Genomic DNA, 12,459 nt, shown 5'->3' on the forward strand with positions numbered 1-12,459 from the left:
CAAAACCAAAGTGTGAATAAAAATTAAAAATATTTTAAAATTTGAGAAATATTTAAATTTCTTGTCAGAGATTAAACTAAGAAAGTAGAACCTCCTAAAGAAGTTCTTTAATTTGCAAAACTAAACAAACAGATATTCATGTTGGTTGTTTATTTTATACTAAACAATCATTTAAAAATAAAAAGAAGAAAGTTGTTTTTATTTATTTATTCTAATAATGTCTTAGAAAATAGAAGGTAAAATATAACCAATTTATAAACGTGAGTAGACTCAAAATAAATTAATATTTTAAGAATATTAAGAAATCAGTAGAAGAAATAAAATAATATAGATTAACAGACCAAATATGCTAGAAAAAAGATAAATGTGAGTGAGAATCTTCAGGAGTAAGAAAGGTAAAATTAAACTCAAAATTGAAAGAAACATTTTTATGAATTTAAGCAATATGTTTGCAAATCCACACCTTGTCATTTAACTAGATATAATGTATATAAGTAATTATTACTTATACTTTTGCCAGTCTCACTAGTCAGGTTAGTCAGTTTTCTCTTTTAAGTTATTAGGGAGCATTTATCAATTACATGTACTTACCACCATTTAATTTTACTGCTGTATTCATAACAGAAAAATGTGCGGTAGTCAAAGATGAAAAGCAATTGAGGCAAATAAAGATCTACCTAATGAAACAATTTAAAAAGAGCTCTGCCTTCAATATTGATTTGGGTTAACTGAGAGTGTAGAAAGGATTTAATTTATAATATATACTGCTGAAAAATAAAAAGATTGTTACTTGTTAATGTCAGATGCTTTCCATTGATAATACCAAACAGCCAGGATAAATGAAGTAAAATTATGACTCACATTTTCTTTACAAAATTTTCATTTTCATTGAAATGTGCTATTTTTATTAAGATTTGAAGAAAAGTTTGAAATACATGAAACCATTTATATTTAAGCCTTTAAAGTTCCATTGAGCTTATCAGAATTGTGGTATTTTACTGGCTCCCATATTTTATATTTTCTTCCAGGGAAATCATAGTACTGCACATTTAAGTTGTTTAGTACATTATTCTTCTGTGAATGGACACACTTTGCCATTTGTTTTAAATTTGTTAAAAATTAATTTTAAGAAATCGAAGAGATAATAAGGCCCTGGTTTGTGGCTTAGTGGCTGTAGTGTTGTCCCAGCATATGGATGCCAGGGCTTTGATTTTCTGTCAGGGCACACAGAGGAAGAGACCAACTGCTCTCTTTATTCCCTCTCCCCATTCTTTCCTTCTTCCCCTTCTGCAGCCAGTGGCCCAGTCAGTTCAGTCGGGAGCTGAAGATAGCTCCTTTGGAGATAGATCATCAGCTTCAGATACTAAAATTAGCTCGGTATTTGAACATCAGCACCAAATGGGGTTGCTGGTGTTGAGAGGGATTGGGGGAGGGCACATGCAGGAATCTGCCTCACTATCCCCTTTCTTTTCACCTAAAATAACCCCATAAAATTACCATTACAAGTAATAACCATATACTAATTGATTTAACTATTTATATGTTGTCATTAATGTGTATCAGTCTCAAGTTGATTATATCCAAAATGAATTTGGGCTAGATAATTTTCCAATAACTTACTCACTTAGTTCTCTATGACTCTCCAAAACAATTGTGAGTGGCTAATATTTTTATATTAGACATGTATTTTACTTCATGGATAATACAATAATGTGTAATTATTAAAGAACTATTTATTTTGAACATTTCAACACATTATTTCAAAAATTATATGAGTCTTTACTTGGGTAATGCTTTCTATGAAAAAGAAATACAAATATGCTTGAGAAATACTTATTTATAATGCATATTAACATTCTTTAGCCTTTGATGTGGTCTGAAATGTAAAAAATACTTTAACTTTATTGAATTTATTACTGTCCAAATATTTTGGAAGAAGATGTAACTCCTTGTGGCAGCAACACAATGTCCATTGAGGCAAACGTATGACTTGCAGTTCTACTCTTAGAAACCAATGTTTTAGATTTGTCTCCCAAGAATTGAGTTTACTTTTAAAATGTTTGTTATTCTTTTTTTCTTAAGTTATAGTTTATTACACATGATTAAAAATATCAATAATGTCTTTTAAAAAATTATAAAATCAAAGGAAAGTGATATTTAAAATTAATAGCAATAGAAGAAATTAAAAGAAAAATCCTAGATGTAAGACACAGTCTGATCCATTGGTCAAAAAATTCAATTGAAAAATCATGAGACATACATAATATTTTAGATAAAGTATACTATTCACAAGGCCAATAATTCAGAATTATAATCAATGTAGTGCTGATTGAAGATATCAAAAATTTAAAGTTATTGAAACATATTGCACTTTTAAGTTCAATTAATCTTTGAAAACATATATCATCATAATAAGCATACCTAATCTTTTGACCTAAAACATTTTTGTGCATGCAATTATATAAATAAACATTTTTTTACAAGCACAAGTAATATTTTCCTAATAATGTTTTATTTTGTTTTTACCATTTGGGACAAGTAATTTTATATTCTTATTGACATGTTAGAGCACAGTCTCTGTTATCTGGTGGACATTAAATCAATATTTGTTAATTAATGTTATTGATCAAATTATAATTGAATTTTACAAATGCCTATTTACAAATTTCATTATCTGACTCAATATTCCTATCTGTATGTAAATGTCTAAATTAAGTTTTTAGTCATGATCAGTCTTTTTTTTTTCCTCTTCCAGGTAATATCATAAAAAATTGTAAACATCTGTACTAATATTGGTCAGCATTGTTGGTTTTCTTAAATACTGAGGCAATGTGAATCAGATATTCCTCATTTGTTTCAAATTTTTCAAAATAAATTAGATAGTAAAAGAGAAAAGCTTATTATAACTTCCTGTACAAACTTAACAATAAAAATACTTTTTTAGCTGTCATTGCATTATTAAAGAGAGCAGACTGGAGAAATTGTGATACATAAAATATTTTTTTCATTAGTGTAAGAGACAAATATTAGAAATATATTTTATTCAGAGTCAAAAATTTTTAATTGTTTCAAATCAGTTGTAATTTGTACATAGATCTAGTAACAACCTTTCTAGATTGATGGAAAATAGTATTTATTTAAACAGAGAGAAACAAATGTGTTGTATTTCATATTTGAAGAGCCAACTGCAATACTCAGAGGAACTTTACATTTGGCTGCATAAACACACACTATCATTCACCCAGAGTTCTGTATAAATCCTGAAAAGCAAAAGAGTCATTAGTATTTTCATTGTTATCATCATCATCATTGCCATCATTGCCATTATTAGGAAAAAGGGCACTTAGGAATTTGAACATGGATACAGTTCAGTTTATAAAAATTGTGGTGTATATTAAAAAATTAGTTAATGAAAGAATGGATAAATTGCTTTGATGTTTTATTACCTTGAAATCAGGGACTATAAAAAGGACCTGAATTATAAAATGGAAAATTATGGGAGTATAAAATAGCACAATGTGCAGTAACTTACAATCAATTTTATTTATATCATATCATAAAACTATCCTTCAAATAGATTTTTCACTATTAGAATGAGTGTTTAATTTTACTGTTTATGTTTTTCCCCTGAGATGGCCCTTTAAAATTTGTTTTAATAAAATTTCACAACACTCAAAAAGAAATTGACCTGGTAAAATTATAGCATTTTATATATGTGGAAAACTTCATAACTTAATGTATTCTGGCTAACTTTTTTTGGTGATGCATCTTCAGAAATATTTTAATTCTGTGATAGTTTTCTGTCATTTTATTATATGTATCCCTGTATGAGTCATATGTCATTGAGACAAGTCCTTTTCAAGTGTGCTTGTTCCAAAAAGGTTCAGGTTGGTTAAATATGATAGCCAAATTTATTCAATCAGGAATAAAGAAAAGTACATTTTTTTTCTTCTCAAAAATGATTAGAAGCTACAGTTAATATTTCACATTACCTGGCAAATTACTCAAATAAGATGACACACATCTCCCCAAGAATAAGAAACAATGTGTAAGCATAACACTATTTAAAGTTTTATATGTTCAGGAAAGACTTCTCCATTGGAGGTAGTGAAATCAGAAATACAACGATCTTGTGCATTGAACATCAGGACACATCATCACCTAGAGTGAATAAATTCTTTCAGGTCTTCCCTTCTGAGATAACTCCATTTTCATTGAGTCTCTGCTTAAAATTTCCTAGATAAGTGGCTATTTCACCAAATCATACAATTGACAAAAGAAAGGTTAGCCCAGGAATGCACTTATGTATCCTCTAATTGCAAGGCAGAAAGCTACTTTCATCTTTGAATTGATGATTTTTCCCAAAATATTATTATTCATTATTATAGGTTTTAAATACCTGAGAATAATTTGTTCAGGTTCCTTCTCTTTTAATTCTTTATATTGACTTTGGAAATGTAGAAGTTTTAATTTTGATAAAGTCCAATTTATGAATATTTTAATGGAATACAATACTGTGTCATACCAAAAATCTTTGTGTAACTCAAAGTTAAAATTAATCTCTTCAATGATTTTCTTGTACTAGGTATATATTTGAAGTTTTTAATTTTGGTCTATGATTTATGTTTAGGGTTTGTTTGTTTGTTTGTTTTTTTGAAATATAGCACAGTATATAAGCTTGAAGTTCATTTGATTGCATTGCCATTAGCTAACTAAATTACGCCTTTCCTACTGAGGTGCTTAGCATATTTATAATATTACATCAGTCAACCATATGTATGATGGTCTATAGATCCACAATGTATATTCCATTTCTATGCATTTATCAATACTGTACTATGTTGATAATTCTAGCTTTATTTTAGGTCTTGAAATCAGTGTGAATCTTGTTCATCTATACTAGTTTATTTTTTTGTCTACATAATTTAAACTTGTTTAACGCTATTTTTAAAAGACTTGCTGGAAATACAATTGGCTTGTGATGAATGTACAAACTAATTTCTATTACAAATCTCTGTTTAATAACCTTGGCACCCTAACTCACACAGATAGTAACAAAGTAACATAACATGGCTATAGCCAACAGTGAAAGCCATGCCATGCCTGAAGTTAGGTGTGTAGGTTTATCAAAATAAAATTAATGGACATGTAGAATAAATGTTTCCTTAAAGAAAATTGAAGATAATGATGTTAGAAGAAAAGTGGATAGCTACTGAGCAACAGCAAAAAACAAAAATAATAATCCATAAAAAAGGAGTAAATTTTGTATTACACTTTTTTTCAAAAACGAAAAATATATATTCTTTTGTACCCATTATTTGTAATTTAGAATAATTAAAAGACTAAGGCATAAGTAATAAGTATAGTGTGAAGAGGAGAAATATGTGTTAATCAATATCACAGTAGATATTGTTATTAAAAAATTAGCTTTCTTCTTGTTTTAGGAGCACCATGAAAGAATTTCTGTGCAGTCTAACATCGTTACTGATGATTTGTTTCTTATGTTAATGGAATGCACTCTCTGGATAGCTTCAAATTCCTGTCATACAAAAATGCTTTTACCTCTTTTTATGACATCATGTTTATGTACCTTAATCAGCTTGTGACACTATGCTCTTATTTAATTTTCTTAAGTGGTCATTAATTAGCAAATGGTTTGATATCTCTTATATAAAGTAAGATTTAAACTAATATTTTTAATGACTTTATGCTTGAAAATGGCACTTCACAGGGGAATATTATAAAACTATTATTATTCAATACCATGACTGATGAGTCTCTAAATAAACTTTTGAGTGTTACCAATGCATGCTTTCATGATTAGAAAGGATAATAGGAAACTCTGAGAAGCTGAATAATTAGAATAAGAGAACATGATGATATAATGCGATATTGGAAGCAGATCATATGTTACTCAAAAATGGAATTAAAGTGTTTTATTCAAACAAATCAATATCAGCAGCAATTATGAGGAATAAATTCATGTAAATATGTAATAATCATCTAGATTATTCTTTTCTCACTTGGGAAAAAGAAAAAAAACCCCACCATATAGACATAATTATATAGAAAGAAAAAATGTTTTTGCCCTCTATGAATCCATCATAGTAGTTGAAAAGTTAGTTTAAACTGTTGGTTCTTTCAATCTATTCTTGGAATTTGGAGAGCAAGACATCGGGATTGTGAAGCGACTATTTTATATTAGCTTGAAAAATGCTAATTTTCTTATAGATATATTAAATTTTATTTTTTATGTTATGATATTTCTTATACTCCTATCTTTGTTTATTAATTTAATGTGGTTTTAAAACTTTCATTGTAGGACTAATAAAACATGATACCATAAAAATTAATTAATTTATTATATAATTCGTATCATAAAGACAGAACCTGAGGCTAAAAGTATAAATAAAAGTTATATTTATATCTTAACTGTTAGTCATTGTGTGGAAATATTCTTAGCTTAAAATGTACTTTTATCCTTCACTCATCAGTTTCCTAAAATTTAGCTTAACAAGACAAACCTCAATTTAGAATAAATGAAAAAGCAAAATATTTTATTCAAATTTGTATAATAGTTATAATTCTATACTGATATTTTTAATATTTATTATTATTTTCAAATAAATTAAATAATGCCATAAATTTAAGCATGGAATAAGTATAACAATGCCAAATGTTAAAATTACTTCTGAAGTCTTACAGAAAAAAACATACTCAACGATATCAAGTTTGTTAGGATTTAGATTAGATGTTAGCCTACTTATAAGCCTTATGTTAACCTGTTAGTATTTTATAGATGCTTGCAGAAGAAGAAGACTCCTGATTTAGATTTATAAAATGATTATTAATATTCATAGCATAGTAAATTTACATGTTTGTGTCAGTTATGTTGCTCCAAAAATCCAACAGAGATGAAGCAATATGAGTCCAAAGGGCAATAAGCATTTTTATTGAAGCTGAGAAAAATGGGGCACTTTGGATCCACCACTTAGGAAGCAAACTTGCTTTATGTTCCAGAGTAGATGTTTGTTATCTTATTCTTAAAATTATTTAGACCTGAAAAATATGTCAGGAAAAGGTTGACAAAACCTTGCATTCTCGGCCCAGTAAGATGGCCAGGAGCAAAAATGATCCATAAAGAAATGTATCTTCCCAAAAGGTTATCTATAAATGTGAAATAAACATATTTTCCACCACAAAAATAGTAGATGGATAGATGAGTTAGTGGATATATAGACAGATGGATACATGGATAGATTGATATCTAGATAAATAAATAATCTATTGCATTTACGTTACTGACTCAAGGAATCAATCACTTATATTAAGTAAATAATTGTTTTTGTTCTTCAATGTGGAAACATTCAACAAAATAATCAATGAGAAACCAATTTGTAATCATCCCTTCTTCACTCATTTATTGAGTTCATACTATACTCCACAATAGAGATAACAGAATGAAATAAAATTTGTTTTTTTATTCAGGCAGTTGGGGAGACACAATATACTTGATTTATAACATCACAAAATTTTACAACTAATACAATGTTGCTATTTATATTAATCATGTTTTACTCCTTTTTCTGAATAGTCTTTTGGAATTTCTTTCAGAATGAGAGTCAGATGTAAATTATAAGCACACATACAGTATTACTTGCTTTTAATCAGCACATATTCTTTTTTATTAAATAATCTCTGTATGCTTGATTACTTGCATTATTTACCAGTAATATCATAAATGACACCAATAAATTGTGTTTTTAACATAAGTTAAAAGTTGAATTACAGAGATATTTTGAGGAGGATATATTGACCAAGATATTTTATTTATTTTTTGTTTGTTTGTTTTATAAGTGAGAGGAGGGGATATAGAGAGACAGACTCCCACATGTGCCCTGACCAGGATCCACCTGGCAACCCCCATCAGGGACTGACGCTTGAATGAAACAAGCTATCCTCAGCACTTAAAGCCTATGTTCAGACGAGTTGAGCCACTGGCTGTAGGAGGAAAAGAGAGAGTCAGGGGAAAGAGAAGAGAAAAGATGGTCGCTTCTCTTGTGTGCTCTGACTGGAATCGAACCCATGGCACTATCCACTGCTACAACTGGCCACTGCCAAGAGTATATAGTCTTCAAAGTATCTATAGCATGGCAATACTCAAGGAAATGTACATAATCTCTGAGGTTTTAAAAATGCCATTCATGTTATATTAAAACATTAGCGATTTTTTAAAAGCAATATGCCTGCATTTATAATGTAAACTAGGTAGTTTATATGCAGATTATTTTATAAGAGGATATTTAACTGCAGATATTCAAACCTCTGGTCTGTTGTAACAAAAAGTTATGCCGTTTGACTCAGAATTTTAGAACTGAAAGAAGATATTTTCAGAAGAAAAAAATAAAGAGTTTAAAGTAGTCTATGGTAAAATAATAAATTAGAAACAAAACTAGAAATGAGGTTTTTTTCTTTTCTAATCTGGAATTTTATCTGGGGATAAAATTTGGTTAATTTATAAAAATTGATCAAAAATATGAACAAGAAGAAGTAGGGATAATACTGATTTAATGAGATTAAGTTAATCAAATTATAATACTAATAATATTGCATATTTATTCAGAGCTCACTACATGTTAAACGCTATTCTAAATATTTATAGATAAATACTTATTTAATCTTCATAAGAAATATAGGTATTGTACTTCTTAATACACATTTTTTGAATGAATAATTCGAGACTCAGAAGATTTAGTTAATTTTCACAAGATTAACAGCCTAATAAGTTATGGGACTATAATTATATGTAAGTAGTGTGACTTCAGAGCAAGATTTTTATGCACTAAAGCATGTATTAAGGCACATCCTAAGAAACAAGAAAAATGTCAGAAAAATAAAGTATGTAAAGATAATGAAATTAATATTAAATTGGTATTCATACTATGTGTGATTCATTCCAACAGAGGAAGGAAAGATGGACAGAAATTGAATCTTAACAAGTTGGTCCCTCTGGTAAAATGCCTACTTACTAAAACTTTCTTAAACCTGTGAGACCTAAATGAGGAGATATGACTATTTAAAAAAAATAGAGTTGACACAATATATATAATTTGTCCAAAATACGTCATCTATTTTTGGGATTCTCAAAGAAATTATTTGGAACCATAATGTGAATATAAGTAAGTGCTCATAAAAATAGAACTATGTAATTAGATGTTAATAAATCATATTTTTTCATGACAGAGACAGAGAGATACAGAGTGAGGAACAGACAAAGACAGACAGACATAATGGGAGAGATGAGAAGCATCAATTCTTCATTTGTGGCACTTAGCTGTTCATTGACTGCTTATATGTGCCTTGACTGGGGGGGCTCCAGCTGACCTAGTGACCCTTGCTCAAGCCGGCAATCTTGGGCTTCAAGTCAGTTACCTTTGGGCTCAGCCAGCAACCATGGGGTCATGTCTATGATTCCACAATAAAGCCAGTGACCCCATGCTTAAGCTGGTGACCTCAGTGTTTTGAACTTGGGGTCCTCCGCATCCCAGTTCATTGCTCTATCCATTGTACCACCACCTGGTCAAGCTAAAACATATTTTGTTACCATTTAAAACATAGATGATTACAGGTGTCCTTTTGATCAGGAGAAATTACTGGTCAAAGTAGAAGACAATAGTAAGTGTTCCAGTGAAAAATATAGGTCATTTCTACCAGGCACATTAAACTAATTTTTCATCTTTAAATACCCTCTTGTGCCAAACTTCCAATTTTTAACTACTTTTATTGATCATAGAAAAAACATGATGAAATATTACTGAGAAATGATGCATCATTTCTAATGACTAAGTCAAGCATTTCTTTGGACTTTCTTCTACCTCCACTGCCTAGCCCTTCCCCTTAGACTCTGTCAGTAATTCCCTTGTGTAAATCATTTTGGAAAAAGCAAGTCTAGTCATCTAAATAAAATCATAGTTTCTAGTTTGGCCATATGCTGACTATGATAGTGGCTTAGAAAAACCAATTTCTTTTTATCCCTTTGTGTAAAAAGTGTAATGATTAGTTAATGCCTCTAAAGCACTAAACAAGTTTTAAATAAAGAGTTTCTAAAATTTGGATGATGGAGTAATAGAAATTTGTGAGTACAGCAGTTCAATTTTCCACCCGCACTTCAGGCAATAAATGCAATATTACAGATCTCATTCCTTTCTAGCATTTGGCATTCCCAATAGATAATGCTTTACTTATATAAAAATGGTTAAGAGTAAGTCATGCATTTACATATTTGTCAATAGGTTTATTGGATGATTCTTTAAACTGTATTTGAATTTGGGGTAATAGGAACTTTGATTTTACTATAAAGTTATTTGGGATAAACTTTGTAGAACAAACTTTAGTGAGAAAATACAACCATATTAGAAAACTGCACAGTTCTATGAGATTTTCTACTTTATTATTATTATTGAAGAAATGTTTAGTATCTCTCAAATATTATTTCCTTAAATTCTGTCTAAGAAAACAAACAATTCTTTCTGAATCAATATAGAAAATACTTTAAATACAGAATTCTTAGTCAAGAAAGTAAGTGAATACTGTCATATGTGGCTATCAATTTATTATATACTTGAACATTGGAATACTTAAAGGATTACTGTTCATTTAAAATATAACATAAAGTATGGTCACATTTAGATTGATGAAATAAAGTATTTTGATATTATAATCTTAAGAGTTATAAACATTATGATGTACACTTTAATGCAGCTTAACCTATAGTATGTTGTCATGCAAGATGCAAAAAATTTTAAAAGTAGTAAATTACTTTTTAAATGTCACTTATTTTATTCCTTTCCTTATTGAGAACATAGCAAATATTAACTATGCTGGGTTAATTACTTTTTTCATTTGACCAATTTTTCTCGGACTTATTTTTTCCTATAATTTTAGTTTCCTGATCTATTCAGATTTGTATAATTATACAAGCTAAAAGTGACCTTAAAGTGTTAAAATCATATGCTAACTACTTTAATGGAAATATTTAATGTAGTCTTGGTTTTTGCTTTCTTCTTTCTTTTTGGTTTATATAAATTATGATATCATTAAATCCTAATACTTTTCTGTCTGTCTGTCCCTGTCTACTCCTCTCTCCGATTCTCTCTCTGTCTCTGTAAATAAATAAATAAATAAATAAATGAAATGTTTTATGCTATAAAAAAAATCCTAATACTTACACAGTTACCATATCTGTCCATTATCCATGGTAGAATATTTTCTATGCAAAAGACATTTTGTATGTCTATCAGCAAGCATGTGTGATAATTATATTTAAATGTATTATTCCTTTTATTAATGATATACTTTCTAAGATGCTTCATACTATATTTTAAGAGCATTTATAAGTATTTATAGTATCTTCTTGATTTTTATAAGTTCATTTTTTGAAAACTTGGGCTACACATAGAAGAAAAGGCTTTTAATTTTTTAAACATTACAGTTTATAAAGTAACAAAACATTTTCTTGATAATTACTTCTAAATTTAATAAAATAAAAAGCAGTAACTGACTTGCTGGGAAAAGGAGTTTATTTAATTTATCTGTGGAGACAGTAGAAACATGATTAATGTCCAGGGATTGGAGTTATAAGAAATGTGATGAATAGTGAAGGGCAGGGAAACTGTTCTGTATGATACTGTAATATGATACATACCATCATACATTTGTCAAAACCAATATTATGTACAACACAAAGAGTGAACCTGAATGTAAACTATGGTTATTAGTTAATATAAGTATTTAATATTTTTTTATTAATTATAACAAATGTATAACTCCAATTAAAGATATTAATTAATAATAGAAGAAACTGGGGAAGAGAGCTGAGGAATATGTGGGAACTCTCATTACTTTCTATTTAATTTTTCTATGCACCTAAAACTACTATAAAAAATAAAGTCTAGTGGAAACAACCAAAGTTTCAGGATCAAATAAAGAAGATGTTGTACCTATATACAATGGAATACTGCACAGCCATAAGAAATGTTGACATAGTGACATTTAAGACAATGTGGATGGACCTTGAGAATGTTATACTGAATAAAATAAGTAAATCAAAAAAGCTAAGGACTGTATGATCTCATACGTAAGTGGAATATAAAACTGATACTCATGGGTATAGAAAAAGTGAAGTGGTTACTAGGGGAAAGGAAACATGAGGGAGGGGAAAGGGGATTTGAGTGAATGGGGAGGTGGGAGGGGTTGGGGAAAAAGGAGTAAAGAGGAACAGATATAAGGTGATGGAAAATGATTTGACTTTGGGTGATAGGTATACAACATAATCAACAGTTCAAATATTATTGAAATGTTCACCTTAAACCTAAATACTCCTATTGATCAATGTCACACTGTTAAAGTCAATTTAAAATTTAAAAATTTAAATAAAAAATAAAGTCTATATTTGTGTGT

The sequence above is a fragment of the Saccopteryx leptura genome, chromosome 7 (genome assembly GCF_036850995.1).
Source record: "Saccopteryx leptura isolate mSacLep1 chromosome 7, mSacLep1_pri_phased_curated, whole genome shotgun sequence".
NCBI classification, from domain to species: domain Eukaryota; kingdom Metazoa; phylum Chordata; class Mammalia; order Chiroptera; family Emballonuridae; genus Saccopteryx; species Saccopteryx leptura.